Here is a 17,225-nt window from a genome sequence, read left to right as displayed (position 1 = left end):
CCAAGCCACAGTGCCATGGGTAGTGGACAAATGGAAAGAACTCATTGAACGATAATTTGATTCTCATACTAGTATTATCGTATGTTCATGGTGCACAGATTACCGTGCTACTGGGACGCGATCCATCAGCACTGCTAAGGTGGTGGTAACTGCGCTCGTCCTAGCATTCTCGTTAATCCGTCCTAAGATTAACATAGAGGAGGTAAATCATGATCAACTACTAGTCTTTGGAATAATGACTAGCGCATGATGATGGTGACTATGCTCGCCCCTAGCATACCCGTCAATCCGTTGGCTACTAGCTTTTGAAATAGTGACTGCCGCATGAAGAAAATATTTACCTCAACTATGTCGAGATTCGAACCTCAGACCTCATCAGCGCTACTCAAATTTACTAAGATGACGTTTGATTCTTTCATAGGAATCAAAATCGGAATGAGAATTATTGTATTGTAGAATGAGAATAAATATGAGTATGAATATCACTCTTAAAAATAATATTTACTTAGCTGAATATTTTTTATCGGAATCAATCAAAATTTCCTTTTCTACTCTTAGATAAAAATAAGAGAAAAAAAGATGAGAGAGAAAGTTGAATGTGAAAAATTTTGATGAGAGAGAAAGTATGATGAGAAAAAAATGTGATGAAAAAGAATGAAGAGAGAGAAAGTGTGATAAGAGAAAATGAATAAAGAAAGTGTGATGTGAGAGAGTATAGTGACAAAAGGTGACTACGCTCACTCCCAACGCCCTCGCCAACCTATCCCAGAGGAGATAAATCATGAATGATTACTAGCCTTTGGAATATTGACTGATGCATGAGAGAGACATTTACATCGGCTATGTCAAGATTCGAACCCTAGACTTCATGGTGTCAACACTTCATGCGCTAGTCACTAGACCGTCCCGAGGGGAAAGATTGAGAAAAGAGAAAGTATGATAAGAGAGTAAGTATGATAAGAAAAAATGATAAAAGAGAGTATGATGAGAGAGAAATCATGATAAGAGAAAAAATATGATGGAAGAAAATGATGAAAGAGAAAGTATGATGATAAATTTATTATTGAATATATCGAATAAATTAAATAATTTATAATAAAAAGATAGAATAAGACTAATAAATAATTTAGTAAGAGAGTTAGATTAATAAATTTAATACATTAAAGATATACTATTCCTACATTAAGATAAATATTTTTTTAAAAAAAAATAATTCAATAAAATGTGTAATAATTACGTATTGAAAAATTTTGAACAAATAAATTATTTTTTATTGAACTACATTATTAATATTATTAAAATATTTTTTAAATTCTAAAATAAAAAAAATATTTTAAAAATAAATATTAATAAATAGATGTTTAATCATGATTTAAACTGCCAATTCACTAATTTACTTAGCATTCGATCCTTAACTGACCCTTAGAAATGGATGGATTATCTATTATGCCTGTTTAACTGGATCAACAAGTAATTAACCGGGACGAATTCAATTTAGATTCAACTAGTTTATTCCAAATCCTGTCAATGTAAGAACTAATAATGACCCTCTATCTACTTAGTTTGGTTTGACTCAAACTTAACTTGCTTTCCATACACATCTATTATCTTCCCTTCACCGAGTTGCTCAATAGCCCACTAGATTTGCATGGTTCGGAATTTAAACTTTGACTTAATAGGTCGTTTCATACTTGATATCTAATAATTGATGTGGCTGAAATCTAATGCTAAGGTGTATAATCCAACTTTCATGGCGTGGTCTAATTTGCTGATAAACTGAGTGCATGTTTAAAGATGGATGATTTGTCGGGTGTCATAGAAGAATTTTTTATTAACTATTAAAATAAATTGAAAAGTACACATGAATTATGGTAGACGGTCCAACGTTATAAGTTTTTCAAACTTCTATGGTATAATATACCCCAGGTGATATTTGAATCTTTATTGTCTAGGGAGTTTGTCTCATCTCATACCATTGCACAAAAGTATGAGGAGAGATAAAATGAGTATATGCCTTGTAAAATGTCACATATTGATCTTGGACGTCCTATACGGCAGACCCCATAATCATATATAGAGAGATAAATGAATAGACTATCCTATGAGAGAATATTTCCGTTGGCTTCTTGAGAAAGTGATCCTTGATTAATTCTATAACTCTATCACGTGGGACTGGTAAAATGAGTATAGGTGAATATACATCAAAGAGTGTCTTTGTTCTGTTGCTAGACCTCTGATACTTATGTCAACTAAGAGTTGTAGTAAAAAAAAAAAATGCACAAAAGAGGATAAAGTTAGAGAGAGCCTCACTTCTAGTAAAAGTCTAACATACCTTAGCGTACCAACATATCTTAGCATTTATAATTGTAGGTTGAGAAAAATCGATGAAAATGGTGACCATGATCTTCAAAAAAAAAAAAAAAAAAAAAACAAACAAAAAAAAGATCATTCAATCATTAAGTCATTAATTCCAATCGTTGTCATTAATCTTAGACGTCAAGTTATTAATTTTGATTCAATGGCCATTACTTCTAGTTGCCTCTGTTAATGTCAACTGCTTTGGCTCTTAATAATAGAAATGATGATTGTGAGCCATGTTCACTTGTAGCTAACAGCTGCATAGGCTGTAGCAATTGTCTTGAGAAGACTTGTAACCCATTGAACTGGGATGGGATAGAGGGTTTGGGGAGCTCCAAGTGTTCGAAGGGTCTTGGAGAGGTTGGAGTTGAGAGATCGAGGAGAAGGGCCCCTTCAAGTCGAGCAGAGATCTACAAAACTTAATTAGGGAATTCTAGTTAACAAGATGCTAAAGTTTACCTCTACGAGTAACAAGGCTAAGTTGGAAAACGTCATTGAAGAGGTTGACTATCAAAGAGAAAGTATCCCCAATGGAGGTGAATAAAGTTGAGTAGGAGAGGTTGTCCACCTAAGAACTTCCCTAATGGTAGAGCCGCGAAAGGTAATAAGGCAAAGTTGGAGAGGTCGGTCATCAAAGACCTTTCCTAATAGCGAAGCCGAGAAGGAACAAGACCTTGTTAGAGAGGTATACATGCCGCCAAAGAGCTTCTTGGAGCAGAATTAAAAGGGAGTAAGGTTGAGTTCAAGAGGTTGGCCATCAAAGAGATCCCTATTAGTGCAACAGGAAGGCAATAAGGTCAAGCTCAAGAGGTCAGTTGTCGAAGGGAAAGCTATGAGATATAGAGAGATTATTAAGATTACCACTAAGAATAGACGAAACACTAACATTAAGGTACGTTTGGTTCAAATTATTATGTATAATTTTGATTATGTGATTATCAAGTAATCACATAATAAAATTATGGGGAATAAAACATAATCAAATATTGTTTGGTTCAACATAGATAATAATACAACAACAACTTGTTTGTTTGAAGGTTTTAATAAATAACCTAATTTAATATTTTACTATATTATCCTTAGTTAAAAACCCAATCATATATTATTATTATTATTATTATTATTATTTAAACTTTATTTTTTTAAAATTTTTTATTTTTTATGTTTTTCTTTAGTTCTATGTGTTTTTTATTTTTTTATTTTTTAATTTCTTTTCATTTTTTTATTTTTTACTTTTTTTAAAAAAAAATTATGTTTTTTCTATTTTTTCTATTTTTATTATATATATATTTTGTATGTTTTTATTATTTTTTTTAGGTTTTTTTTAATTTTGTACGTTTTTCCTATTTTTCTATTTTTATGTATTTTCCCATTTTTTTTATTAAAATTTTTTTTTATGTTTTTCCTATTTTAAAAATATTTTTATGTGTTTTTACATTTTTTTTATTTTTTAAAAGTTTTTTATTTTATTTTTTTTCTTTACATTTTCCTTTTTTATTATATTTTTCTTTTATTCGAGAATATTTTGGGTAAAAAAATTTCGTTAAACCGGAATAAAAAAAAACCTAAGTTTTTCGAGGTTTTCCGATTTTGGGTTGCATGCCCTTTTTACTGATGTGTCGGACATAGAACATTACTCGGGAATCATTATTTATCTAAATCAAACAAGATTTTCATTGATAACCTTAGATGGATAACCAAAATTATCAAGAATAATCCCGAATCAAAAGCACCTTAAGGGAGAGCTCAATCTCAAGACCTTAGGCAGACTTTTAAAGTTTGGGAGAGATTTGCAAAGGTCAACCCTGAAGTTTTTAGACTAAGCATTGAGGTTAAAAGGGAGCTCAGTTTCAAAACCTTGGATAGATATCCAAGGTATAAGAGAGGCTAAGAGAAATTAATCTTTAAAATTTGGGCAGACCTCTGAGGTTTAGAAGAGATTGTTGAAAGTTGACCTTTAGCCTTTAGATGATCCATCGAGACTAGGGAGACTTGATCCTAAGATTTTGGACGAACCATTTAGATCTAGGAGAATCTTTATGAAGGTAAACACTAAAATTTTTAATCGAACCATAGAGACTAAAGGAATATTTAATCCTAAGATCTTGAATAAACCTTTGTGATAAGGAAAAGACTATTCGAAGGTCAACTCCAAAACCTCTAGTAAAATCACTAAAACAAAAGGAGAATCAACCCTAAGATCTTAGATGTACCTTTATGTTAGGACCTATCAAAGTTAGAGAGAGGGTCAATAACTTTGATTGCTCCGTCCTCAATTATGGGCTCATCGTTTGAATGCACAACGGACTACTTGAATCAAACTTGACTCTACATACACAACATCTTGATTTTACTTGGAATCCACCTCTTAAAGCAACTAATCCTAGGCCAAATTCTAGCGATTTGCCACCACAATAACCTTCTCCTTCTCGGATTCCTTCTAGAGGCAGAGAAATTTCTTACACCACTTATTGTATACAAAGCAATACACAAATGAAAACAAAGATAGAAATAAGAACAATGTAAATATAACACATTAAAAGAATAAATCTTCGCGTTGAATTCTTTGTTGTGGCTTTTGAATATCTCTTAATGACTGGAAATACAGCAGCACTTTGTCTCTAATATCTCAAAGATCGGCTGCTTCAATTTCCCTCGAAACCCTCTTTAACGGTTGTTGCTTGGGTTAATTTCCGCCTATCACCAATCGATTGTCACACTATAAGTCGACCATTTAAACTTACAGAACGCCTATTTTTACTTCAGTAATCGATTACACCAATTAATAGTTAGCCACTAGTCGAACTAGCCAATCGATTCCAAAATATTTTTTTTATGTGACACTATGTCAATCACCAATTAATTGGCCTAATCGATTCCACTAATCGATTGGATTAGTCAATTGCACCAATATATTTGTTGGTGCAACATCCCTCAGGTCAAGGTTGACCTGGTTGACCAAGCTGAGTCTTGGTTTGGGTTTAGATGTTTGACAATAAGATATTGATTGAAGAAGAGTCAAGTAGGTCAAGGATGACCGGATACTTGACTGGGAAGTCCTAACTGGGATGTTAGGCAGGAGGAAAATCCTGGTGAGTGAAGCCAGGTGAAAGACCTAGTGAGTGAAGCTAGGCAATTGGGAAGTCCTAGTGAGTGAAGCTAGGCAGGAGAAAAATCCTGGTGAGTGAAGCCAGGTGAAAGACCTAGTGAGTGAATCTAGGCAATTGGGAAGTCCTAGTGAGTGAAGCTAGGCAGGAGAAAAATCCTGGTGAGTGAAGTCAGGTGAAAGACCTAGTGAGTGAATCTAGGCAATTGGGAAAGTCCTGGTGAGTGAAGCCAGGCAAGAGAAATCCAGATGGGTCAAGGTTGACCAGACATCTGGTGAGAGTCCAAGTAGGTCAAAGGGATTGACCGGATACTTGGCACGAGTAAGAAAAGTCCAAGTAGGTCTTAGGGAGTGACCGGATACTTGGCAAGAAGAGAAAAGTCCAAGTGGGTCAAAGGGATTGACCAGACACTTGGTGAGAGAGTCCTAGCTGGCCAAGGGTGACCGGATGCTAGGTCTTATGTACCAACAAGTCATGGTTGACTAGATGTTGGTTTAGGGGGCTTTGGGCTTGGTTTTGGGCAAAAACCAAGGTTTGGATTGATCCGTGGATTGATCCAGCAGGTTTGGATTGATCCGTGGATTGATCCAGCAGGTTTGGATCGATTAGTGGATCGATCCAGAAGATCTGGATCGATCCACCGATCGATCCGGTGAGTCACCCGATCGATTGGGATCCTCCAATCGATCGGGTGATCGATTGGAGCGTCGGACATCGTGCGAGAACGCTGGATCGATCGGGATCGATCCAAGTTTTTCAGAGCGAGGCGCTCTGGATCGATCGGGATCGATCCAAGCCTCCCAATCGATTGGGAGCAATCCAATCGATTGGGATTCGACCGTTGGCATCGTTTATAGCTGTTGGCGTGCGATTTCTTCATCAGAACTTCACCGATTCATTCCAGATTCAACACAGCTCCTCCCCAGCACTCTCTAAGCTCCTCACCGCCAGTTCTTGAAGGTTCTTGGAGGTTCATCCAAGTCAAGAGGCGAGTTGCAACGAGAAGAAGAAGAAGCTAGGGTTTTTACTGCATTTCTTGTAAGCTTTTGCTTATTCTTTACTACCCTTTCTTCTTCTTGTACTGAGAGTCTTATAGGGCTTCTCTGCCCTCGGTAGTTACCGAAAAGGAGTGTCTTCATAGTGGAGGGTGCGTGCGTGGTGTGGATCCTTGGATTATTCATCTCCGTTGGAGGTGGATACCAAGTAAACTCCTAGTGTTAGCGTGTTTGTGTTTGTTTATGTATTTTCCGCTGCGCATTCTTGAAGAAACAAGCAACACCGAGCAACGAGCACGTGACGAGCTATTCACCCCCCCCTCTAGCTACTTTTGGTCCTAACAAGTGGTATCAGAGCGAGGCCGCTCTTCACCGGAATCATCGCCGGAAGGGTCAAGCATATCAAGAAAAGCTAGAGGGTGAAGAAGTTGGAGCAAATTCTTCAAGTTCAAGACTTTATCAAGCTCAACTTCAAGATGCAATTCCAAGATGGGCTTGGATTTGACACAAGGGTGGCTCCACCATACACTTCTACGAGTTTCGATTCTTGGAAATCAAGAATCGAAAATTTTCTTATGATGGAGATAGAGCAATGGTTTACTCTAATGGAAGGCTTCAAGGCTCCAAGAAATTCAAAGGGCAAAGTTCTAAAGAAAAGCAAATGGAGCCCGGAGCAAGTCCAAAGGTGCGAGGCAAATGACAAAGTGACCAAGCTTTTGATCAATTTATTGCCAAGCACCATCCTTTGCAAAATTGGAGAGTTTGAAGATGCAAAGGAGCTATGGAGCAAATTGGCCAAGCTTCATGAAGAGATCCCCTCCACTGTACAAGATCATGAAGAATCTAGAGAGGGTGACTCTTTGGAGCAAGACCAAGAGGAGGACTCCGAGGTTGAGAGATGCTCAACCTCCGAAGAAGAGGAAATCCAAGAAGCTTCATCCTCAAGGGAATGCAACGAAGGGAACAAGGAGGAGCATACTCCTTGTTTCATGTTCAAGATGATGAAGCCTCCACCTCTAGGATTGAGGGGGAGCAATCCTTGGTGACGCCGGATCAAGAAGAAGGAGAAGCTTCTACATCCGGGTCAAGTGAAGAAGAAGAAGATGGTGCCACCTCCGAAATTCAAGAAATAGCAAATGGAGGAGCAAGTGCCATCCCTACACAAGAAGATATAAATGTTTCAATTAAAAATAAAAATCATATAATATGTTTTGAGTGTAGGGAAAGTGGGCACTACAAGAGCAAGTGTCCCAACTTGGCCAAGAAGAAGGGTCAAGTGACGCAAAAGGGCAAGGAGAAGCCCGAGGAGACCATTCCCGGAACAAAGAAGAGCAAGGAGCATATCATATGCTTCTCTTGCAATCAAAAGGGGCATTACCGGAGTCAATGCCTCAAGGGGAAGAAGATGGTCAAGGCTCAAGGAGGCATTAGTCAAGGGGGAGCCTCCAAGGTAAAGAAGAAGGTAACATTTATTGAGTCTACTCCTTTACATTATAGTAAAAAGCATGATAGTTCTAATTTTTATCATTTTAATGCGATTTACCATAAGAATAGGAAGCATGAGGGCTTTAAGGAAAAGCATGTGGCCCTACATGCCAAAACTACTACACCTAAGGCTAGGAATGTAGGTAAAAGTCTAGGCAAGAACTCTAAGGATTGTAGCTACAAGCCTAGAAACAAAAATGCTCATGGACTTAATGGAAAACCAAAAACTAAGGACTTAGTGATGGAAAATCAAGTCTTGAGGTCAAGACTTGATAAAATGGAAAAGACCCTAAGAAGGATGGAAAATATCTTATTAGGCCAAAATGAGCATAGCCTAGGTCTAGGAGCACAAAGGTCATCCAATGGTCATAGAGGTTTGGGATACAAACCCAAAGCTAAAAAGGATGTGCCTAGTTATCATAGGGTTCCATATAGCTATGGAACAAACCCTAAGTCTAGAGGTCAAGTCCAAGATACAAGGGAAGATATCCCTAGAAGTATCTTTGCAACCAAAGTGACTAAGACTTCTAAGAAGTCTAAGAAAGTCACTAACAAGGTCACAAGAGAGGCTATCCCTAGAGTTGACCTAGAAAATGTGACCAAGGCTTCTAAGAAACTCAACAAGGTTACTAGGAAGGTATCTAGGGAAGTTATCCCTAGTGAGTACCTAGAGCATCCAAGGAGCACCAATAGGTGTTGGGTTCCTAGGAGCATCTTCTCTACCCCATAGATGGGTTAGAGAGTGTCAACTCCGATTAGAAGGGTAGTTAACCCAACTTTGAGGAAATTGACACTCAAGGAGCATTTTCAAGGTTTTTGTTAACCTTTGAAAATGAAATGGAATTATTATTTACTCCTTGAAAGAGTAAAATGTGCCTAATGGTGGAAAATTGATTTTATCTTAAAAAGGCATAAATTGGGAAAACCTAGAGAAATACCAAGTTGGGATTTTGGTATTCTCTTATAAATTTTAAGGCACTCCGGGCCTTGATTTATGTGATTACTCTTGAGGAAAAATGGAATATGCCAACATTTGAGGATAAGCTTAATTTCAATTGACATAAATTAATCAAGAGAATTAGAAATGCCCATTTAGGTTTTGGCACTCTCTTGAAGCACTTTGGGCAATCTAGGGTTTAAGTTTTAGGATTAGCTAAGATTAACGATACTTAGATAGGTAATCTAGGTATATTTTATTTATGCTAAACCTTGCCATGATTGTTTGCTCATAATATGCCATGACATCATATTTTATCTTATTTGTATTTTGCATTCATGACTTATCATGAAAAATACAAAATACCATGTCATGCCATACATACATCATGTAGTTATAGAAATCTTTCTTTTGAAAGCTATTTTATTTTGATGTATGCCATAACATTATCATGCATTATGTTTATTTCCTTAAAAATTAAGGACATATGGCATTAGTTAAACAAGTGGCATTTGTTTACAACAAGTGGAATAAACAAGTGACATTTGTTTAACAAGTAAATCAACAAGTAACATCCTTTGTGGATGTCTACCTCTCAAAATGCCTAAATAGATATGCATGATCCCTAGAATAGGGCAAAACCAAAATCTTACATCTCACAAAGACCTATAAGATGACTTGTATGTGTTTCAGTGCACATTAGATACAAGTGAGATGTTAGGATGATGAACAAAACTCAAGATGTTGATTTAGTGCATTCTTTTGAGTTTTAAGTTCATCAAAACACATAGTTATGTGTTTTCCCATCATTGGGAAAGCTAATGTACAAGTCATGTGCATTATGCCCAAGGAACATGATGGGATATTGGTTTTGAAAATATTTTTAAATGTTTTTGGAAAACCTTGGTGAAGGCTGTCTTTTGATAGTAATCATCATTGAATAGTTAGACACAAACTTGAAGAAAACACTAAAGTTTTTGCAAGTTTTCAAGTTTGTGTCAATCTTTGAAAATATGATGTATTTTCATAGAAAACTATTTTTCCATGATTAAGTATGCCCTAAATAATGTCTACACGAAATTTCATGATTTTTGGATTTTTATAGAATTTTCTAGGGGTTTCTGAAGTTGACTGAAATGGAATTTCAGCAACTATCAGAACTCCGATCGATCCATGGATCGATTGGAGTTCCTGAATCGATCCGTGGATCGATTCAGAAGGTAAATCTCGCGAGCAGAAGCTCACTGGATCGATCCACACATACTGAATCGATCAGTGGATCGATTCGGTTGGTTCAATCGATTGGATCCCAACTCCAATCGATCCAAGTTGCTGATTTTGGCTGGGAAGGCCTGACTTCAGCATCTTTGAACCATGGTTAGTCTATGTAACTATTCCAAACCCTTAAAATACATTTGTATACATAAAAAGGGTGTTTTCGTGTTGAAAACAAGGATGGAATGATTAAGGAAGACTTCATTGAAGTTTAGGTTGAGGTTTGTTTCAAATTTTGAACATTTGAACCTCAAAACTTCTAAATCTGGGTTTCCTAAAGGTTTAGGGATTCCAAGTCATTGTTGGTGCAATGACAGAAGTTACCACCATGTCTTTAGGGGGAGGGACTCTTTAAAGGCATGAAAATTATTTTTCATGAACCTTGGAAGGTGGTTAACCTTCTTTAAAGAAAATGCTCATGGACGAGCTCTTGAACTTGAAATGGGGAGTGGATATCCTCATTATTTCAAGTGGGAACTCAAGATGTTAGAAAATGCTCAAGGTTGGGTATTTGTCTACATTGAGGAAGAAGTTAAGGATAAATGAAGGGTATGGGACCTTCATTATCATGTTGGTTCAACGAGTGAAGTTGTAACCAATGATGAGCAACTCTTCAGGGGGAGAGTTTTCAACAAATGGATTTGTTGAAGTGTGCCCAAAGAGGGGGCATAGGTTGATGTGTGCCAATAGGGGGAGAATGAAAGGACGTGTGAAAGGGAGTAAGTTAGGCTTTCATTATCTAAGAGGGAGTTTTCCCTCTTGGGGGAGAATGAAAAGCTTAACTTATGCTTTCATTACCTAGTGGCATGAAGAATGAGGCTATGGGATTAGCCTAACTTACATGTGGCATTGTAAGTGTTATTGTGGTATTGTCAAACATCAAAAAGGGGGAGATTGTTGGTGCAACATCCCTCAGGTCAAGGTTGACCTGGTTGACCAAGCTGAGTCTTGGTTTGGGTTTAGATGTTTGACAATAAGATATTGATTGAAGAAGAGTCAAGTAGGTCAAGGATGACCGGATACTTGACTGGGAAGTCCTAACTGGGATGTTAGGCAGGAGGAAAATCCTGGTGAGTGAAGCCAGGTGAAAGACCTAGTGAGTGAAGCTAGGCAATTGGGAAGTCCTAGTGAGTGAAGCTAGGCAGGAGAAAAATCCTGGTGAGTGAAGCCAGGTGAAAGACCTAGTGAGTGAATCTAGGCAATTGGGAAGTCCTAGTGAGTGAAGCTAGGCAGGAGAAAAATCCTGGTGAGTGAAGCCAGGTGAAAGACCTAGTGAGTGAATCTAGGCAATTGGGAAAGTCCTGGTGAGTGAAGCCAGGCAAGAGAAATCCAGATGGGTCAAGGTTGACCAGACATCTGGTGAGAGTCCAAGTAGGTCAAAGGGATTGACCGGATACTTGGCACGAGGAAGAAAAGTCCAAGTAGGTCTTAGGGAGTGACCGGATACTTGGCAAGAAGAGAAAAGTCCAAGTGGGTCAAAGGGATTGACCAGACACTTGGTGAGAGAGTCCTAGCTGGTCAAGGGTGACCGGATGCTAGGTCTTATGTACCAACAAGTCATGGTTGACTAGATGTTGGTTTAGGGGGCTTTGGGCTTGGTTTTGGGCAAAAACCAAGGTTTGGATTGATCCATGGATTGATCTAGCAGGTTTGGATTGATCTGTGGATTGATCCAACAGATCTGGATCGATCAGTGGATCGATCCAGCAGATCTGGATCGATCCGCCGATCGATCCGGTGAGTCCCCGCGAACAGAACCCCTCTGGATCGATCCGTGGATCGATCCAGAGGTCCCAATCGATCAGTGGATCGATTGAGACGCTGCTGCTTCGCGCGATAAGCGCTGGATCGATCCGTGGATCGATCCAGAAGTTTTTCCAGAGCACAGAGGCGCTCTGGATCGATCCGTGGATCGATCCAAAGCCTCCCCAATCGATTGGGAGCAATCCAATCGATTGGGATTCGACCGTTGGCGTCGTTTATAGCTGTTGGCGTGCGATTTCTTCAGCAGAACTTCACCGATTCATTCCAGATTCATCACAGCTCCTCCCCAGCACTCTCTAAGCTCCTCACCGCCAGTTCTTGAAGGTTCTTGGAGGTTCATCCAAGTCAAGAGGCGAGTTGCAACGAGAAGAAGAAGAAGCTAGGGTTTTTACTGCATTTCTTGTAAGCTTTTGCTTATTCTTTACTACCCCTTCTTCTTCTTGTACTGAGAGTCTTGTAGGGCTTCTCCACCCTCGGTAGTTACCGAAAAGGAGTGTTTTCATAGTGGAGGGTGCGTGCGTGGTGTGGATCCTTGGATTAGTCATCTCCGTTGGAGGTGGATACCAAGTAAACTCCTAGTGTTAGCGTGTTTGTATTTGTTTATGTATTTTCCGCTGCGCATTCTTGAAGAAACAAGCAACACCGAGCAACGAGCACGCGACGAGCTATTCACCCCCCCCCCCCCTCTAGCTACTTTTGGTCCTAACAATATTGACCCAGTCGACTGCACCAATCGAGTGATAGTAGTCCAACCAGCCAACTCAACCAGCAATCCTTATCACCTCAAAATTCGAATTCAAGGTTGAGGGTAAGCAATTGATTGCTAATTCCTAACAATCGATTGCTAACTCTATTTTAGCCTTTTTAAGGCTAACCTCTCATCCAGCATTGTATCCGATTAACCTCAACTTATTAGGACTTTTTTGCTAAACATATAGTCAACGCTTGATCCATTGAGACTTTTTGTTGTCAACATCCGATCAATCTTGACCTGTTAGGGCTTTGTCATTTCTTAATATCTGGTTGATCTCAACCTACCGAGACTTCTTCCCTCATGCCAAGTATCCAATCCTCCATGGCCCATTTAGACTTCCTGTTGCTAACTCCTTGTTGTACCTTCTATCGCCAAGTGTCCAGTCAACCATAACTCATTTGGACTTTCCTGTTGTCAACTCTTCATTGGACTTCCAATTACCATGTATCTGATCAACCGTTACTCACTTGGACTTGCCTCTTGCCAACTCTCCATTGCGTAGGATGGAGGAAGTGCTAGAGCGGGGTGAATAGCACATTTTGCTTTTTTTTTATTATTTTTCAAAAACTAAAGACATAACATCAAAAATGAAATTATAACAAACAATGCTAACACCTTTCTTTTTACTTGGTTCACAACCTGTTCTTCTATTCCAAGGTCCATGATTATTGATTGCTTTCGTTGGACAATCTATCAAAGATTCGCTAAGTATAATAAAATACAATTACAAATAAAGAAATGAAACAATTAATAAATGAACAATTATACTTACAATCCTGAAAGAGTATAGACTTGGAAGTTTTTGTTGGAGTAGCATTTCAGTGTCGTAGTGGAGTTTCAGAGCTGCACGAGCGTTGTTTGAAAGTAGAAGATGAGTAATAATTGTTATTGTTGAGCTGCGAGTTGAAGGTGCTTATATAGCCCATTCCAAGCGTCTGGACTAGTCCAAGGATCCTCAACTGAGGCCTATCTGATCCCTTCATCATAGAGTTATCCCACTTCAAGCACTTGGACCATTCTTAGGCCTCTGAACCGTTGACGTGATCGCACCCATCGAGTTGCTAGACATCCAATCCTTCAAACTTGCCTAATCTTCCCACCTAGTGTAATTGATCTGCCAAGTTTTCTTGTCTAGTCCCACTGATCAAGACTTCCTTGCTCAGTCTCACTGACCAGGACTTCCTTACCTAGCTGCAACTAGGACTTTTACCTTATGTAGTATCCAATCAACTTGACCTATTATGACTTTCTAGTTGAGCTACCTACACACTTAGTCAACCTTATTACACACTTAGTCAACCTTATTAGTATTGGAGCAATTGGTGTGACCCTAGGTTTTGATGTTTGCTCAAAGGTTTAAGTTAGGTTATTTGTTGTATTTGATATACATTGTGAGTATGCAGGATACAGGTACAAAAAGGAAAGTCCAAGTGAGATATTGGCAAAGGCAAAGTCCAAGTGTGTAGTCTTGGCAACATAAGTCCAAGTTTGGCTTGGCAAGGATGAAGACCGAGGTCGAAGGAAGCTCTTGAAGGTAAGTCATGAAGGATGAGAAACACCCAAGGAATACAAGGCTAATGGAGAAGGCTAGAAGGCAAGGTCATGAGAAGACTCGACAACAAGGACAATATTCGTTGCAAACTCTCCGACGAATTCAAAATTTATCACAAAAGCTTGCAAAAATATAGGAATTAGCAGCCAATTCTGAGATAAATCAATGGATTCGTTGAAAAATTGAAAAATAAAAATAAAATAAATGTGTCCCAAACCAATTTTGGCCACATTTATTTATTTATTTATTTATACGGCTTGCGACGAAACCATCGATTAGTCAATAAGTTATTTTTTTTAAAAAAAATATATACATGTCTGAATTTGATTGAGGGACCTAGAGAGCTTGGAATGCCATTAAACTAGTTTTTATGTGTTTGTATAAATATCCTTATTATATAAATGTCCTCAAACATCAATTCAACATAATATATTAAGATTAGTGATTTTTTTAATACAAATTAGATTTTTCAGATACATTCGTCTTAAAAAAATCAATGTTATCAATTTATTGAGTCAAATTGATGTTTGAGAGTATTTTTTTTTAATCAGGAGATTTATATGAATACATAGAAACTAATTTTATATCATTCTGAGCTCTCTAGATTTCTCAACCAATTTTGGACAGTTTTTTTAAAATTATATTTAGTTTGCGACGACTCCTAGGATTCCTCACCAATTTTGCAACGACTCCTAGGATTCATTGAAAACTGGATAAAAAATTAAATGTATCTGAAACTCGTATATGGACATAAAGAACTGGAATGACATGAAATCAATTTCTATGCCTTCGTCTATTAATCCTGATTATATAAATGCCCTCAAATATTAATTTGATCTAATATATTGAGAACAATAATTTTTTAATATCAAAATGACTATAACATGTTCAATTAATAACTCTTTTTAGTATCTTTACCAAATCATTAGTCGATTAGAGTCCATCAAATTGTCTGCTATCAAAACAAATATATATATTCTATCAAATTGATATTTGAATGAATGGATATAATCAAGAGAACTAGATAAATACATAGAAATTGATTTCATATTATTCCGAGTTCTCTAAATCTATCAACTGGTCTCAGAGACATTTAGAGTCATTTTGATCTTAAACAATCACTAATCTCAATATATATGGTCAAATTGATGTGTGAAAACATTTATATAATCAGGATAACTAGATAAATACATAGGAATTAGTTTTATATCATTCCAAGCTTACTAGATCTCTTAATCGATTTTAGACACATATTTTATTTTATTTTATTTTTCAATTCTACAACAAATTTGGTGACGGAGTATTTTTCATCGCCAAAAACCCTAAAAAATTAACACTCACCTGATTCCCCCATTTTTGTGTCCTTTTCCCCCCTTGGCGGCGACGACTTTGGTGACAATTCCTCTTTCCTCTCCTACGACGACAATCTTTGGCTGGTAAGCTCCCTCTCTCTCCCTTACCCTTTACTCTCCTCTCCGACGAGCAGCCAACCTTGGTTGGCTGTCGGCAACCGCGATTAGTCTTGGGTGGCTGTGGGCAGTCGCGACTAGCCACTATTGGGTGTCATTGGCCTTAGTTAGCAGTCGCGGCTTGCCGCGAGTTACCAATTTTGGCTTTGGCTAGCTGTGGCCTGCCTTAGTTGGCTGCGACTTCCCTTGGCCAGCCACGATCGACCTTGGCTGCCCTTGGCAGGTGTTTTCTATCTACAAGTGCATGGAATAGTTGTTAAGTAATAATAATATCGGAAATAGATGTTAAGTAAAAAAAATATCGATTCTACAGACATTGTTAATTAAGCACCGGTGACTTCGCAAACCAAGTTATCTATGTTGGTGCAACCTTAGGTCAAGGTTGACCTGGTTGACCTGACTCGAGTTGACCTGACTCGAGTTGTATTTTGATGTTTGACGAGAATAGAAAAGTTATATCTTGATGTTTGACAAGAATACAAACTTGGGAGATTGTGGGTGCAACCTATGGTCAAGGTTGACCTGGTTGACCCGACTTGAGTTGACTTGGCACGGAGAAGTCCAAGTATGGAGACTTGGCACGGAGAAGTCCAAGTATGGAGACTTGGCACGGAAAAGTCTAAGCAGGGAGCTTGGCACGGGAAAAGTCCAAGTATGGAGACTTGGCACGGGAAAAGTCCAATTATGGAAGCTTGGCATGACGAAGTCGGAGAGGGCTCGGTAGCTCGTTCTCCGGACTAGGTCAGAGAGGGCTCGGGAGCTCGTTCTCTGGACCGGACGAAGTCGGAGAGGGCTCGGTAGCTCGTTCTCCGGACTAGGTCGAAGAGGGCTTGGGAGCTCGTTCTCTGGACCGGATGGAGTCGGAGAGGGCTCGGTAGCTCGTTCTCCGGACTAGGTCAGAGAGGGCTCGGTAGCTCGTTCTCTGGACCGAACGTGGAAGTCGGAGAGGGCTCGGTAGCTCGTTCTCCGGACTAGGTCAGAGAGGGCTCGGTAGCTCGTTCTCTAGACCGGGAAGGCTTTAGGGTTTAGGGCTGGGAAGCTCTAAGGCATTGGATCGGTCTGGTGACCGATCCAGTGATACTCTGATTGTCTGGATCGGTCTGGTGACCGATCAGTAACCAAACAGAATGTTTCTGTGGGTTAACTGATCGGTCTGTAGACCGATCAGGAAGCGATGGACTTCAGAGAGCGATAGGAGGGGATCGGTCTGTGGACCGATCCACCTATAGTCTGATCGGTCCACAGACCGATCAGACTTCGAAGCCAACTCTCTGTGAGAGTTGGTTGATCGGTCTGGGGACCGATCAGCCTAGGGCCTGATCGGTCCACAGATCGATCAGGAGTCTCCCAGACCGATCAGGTTGGAGCCTGATCGGTCCAGGCCTAGCCGTTGCGACACAACGGCTAGATTTCTGTGTTGCTCTTTGTCTTCTTCACAGGTGCAACAGGTGCAGCAGGTGCAGGATATATATCGAGGTCGAGGGCCTCTACAGAAACTGTTCTTCTTGTTCCTCACTCTTATGATCTGA

The sequence above is a fragment of the Zingiber officinale genome, chromosome 6B (genome assembly GCF_018446385.1).
Source record: "Zingiber officinale cultivar Zhangliang chromosome 6B, Zo_v1.1, whole genome shotgun sequence".
In the NCBI taxonomy this organism is placed as follows: Eukaryota; Viridiplantae; Streptophyta; class Magnoliopsida; order Zingiberales; family Zingiberaceae; genus Zingiber; species Zingiber officinale.
The sequence above is the reverse complement of the archived record's forward strand: the minus strand, read 5'-3'. Positions refer to the sequence as shown.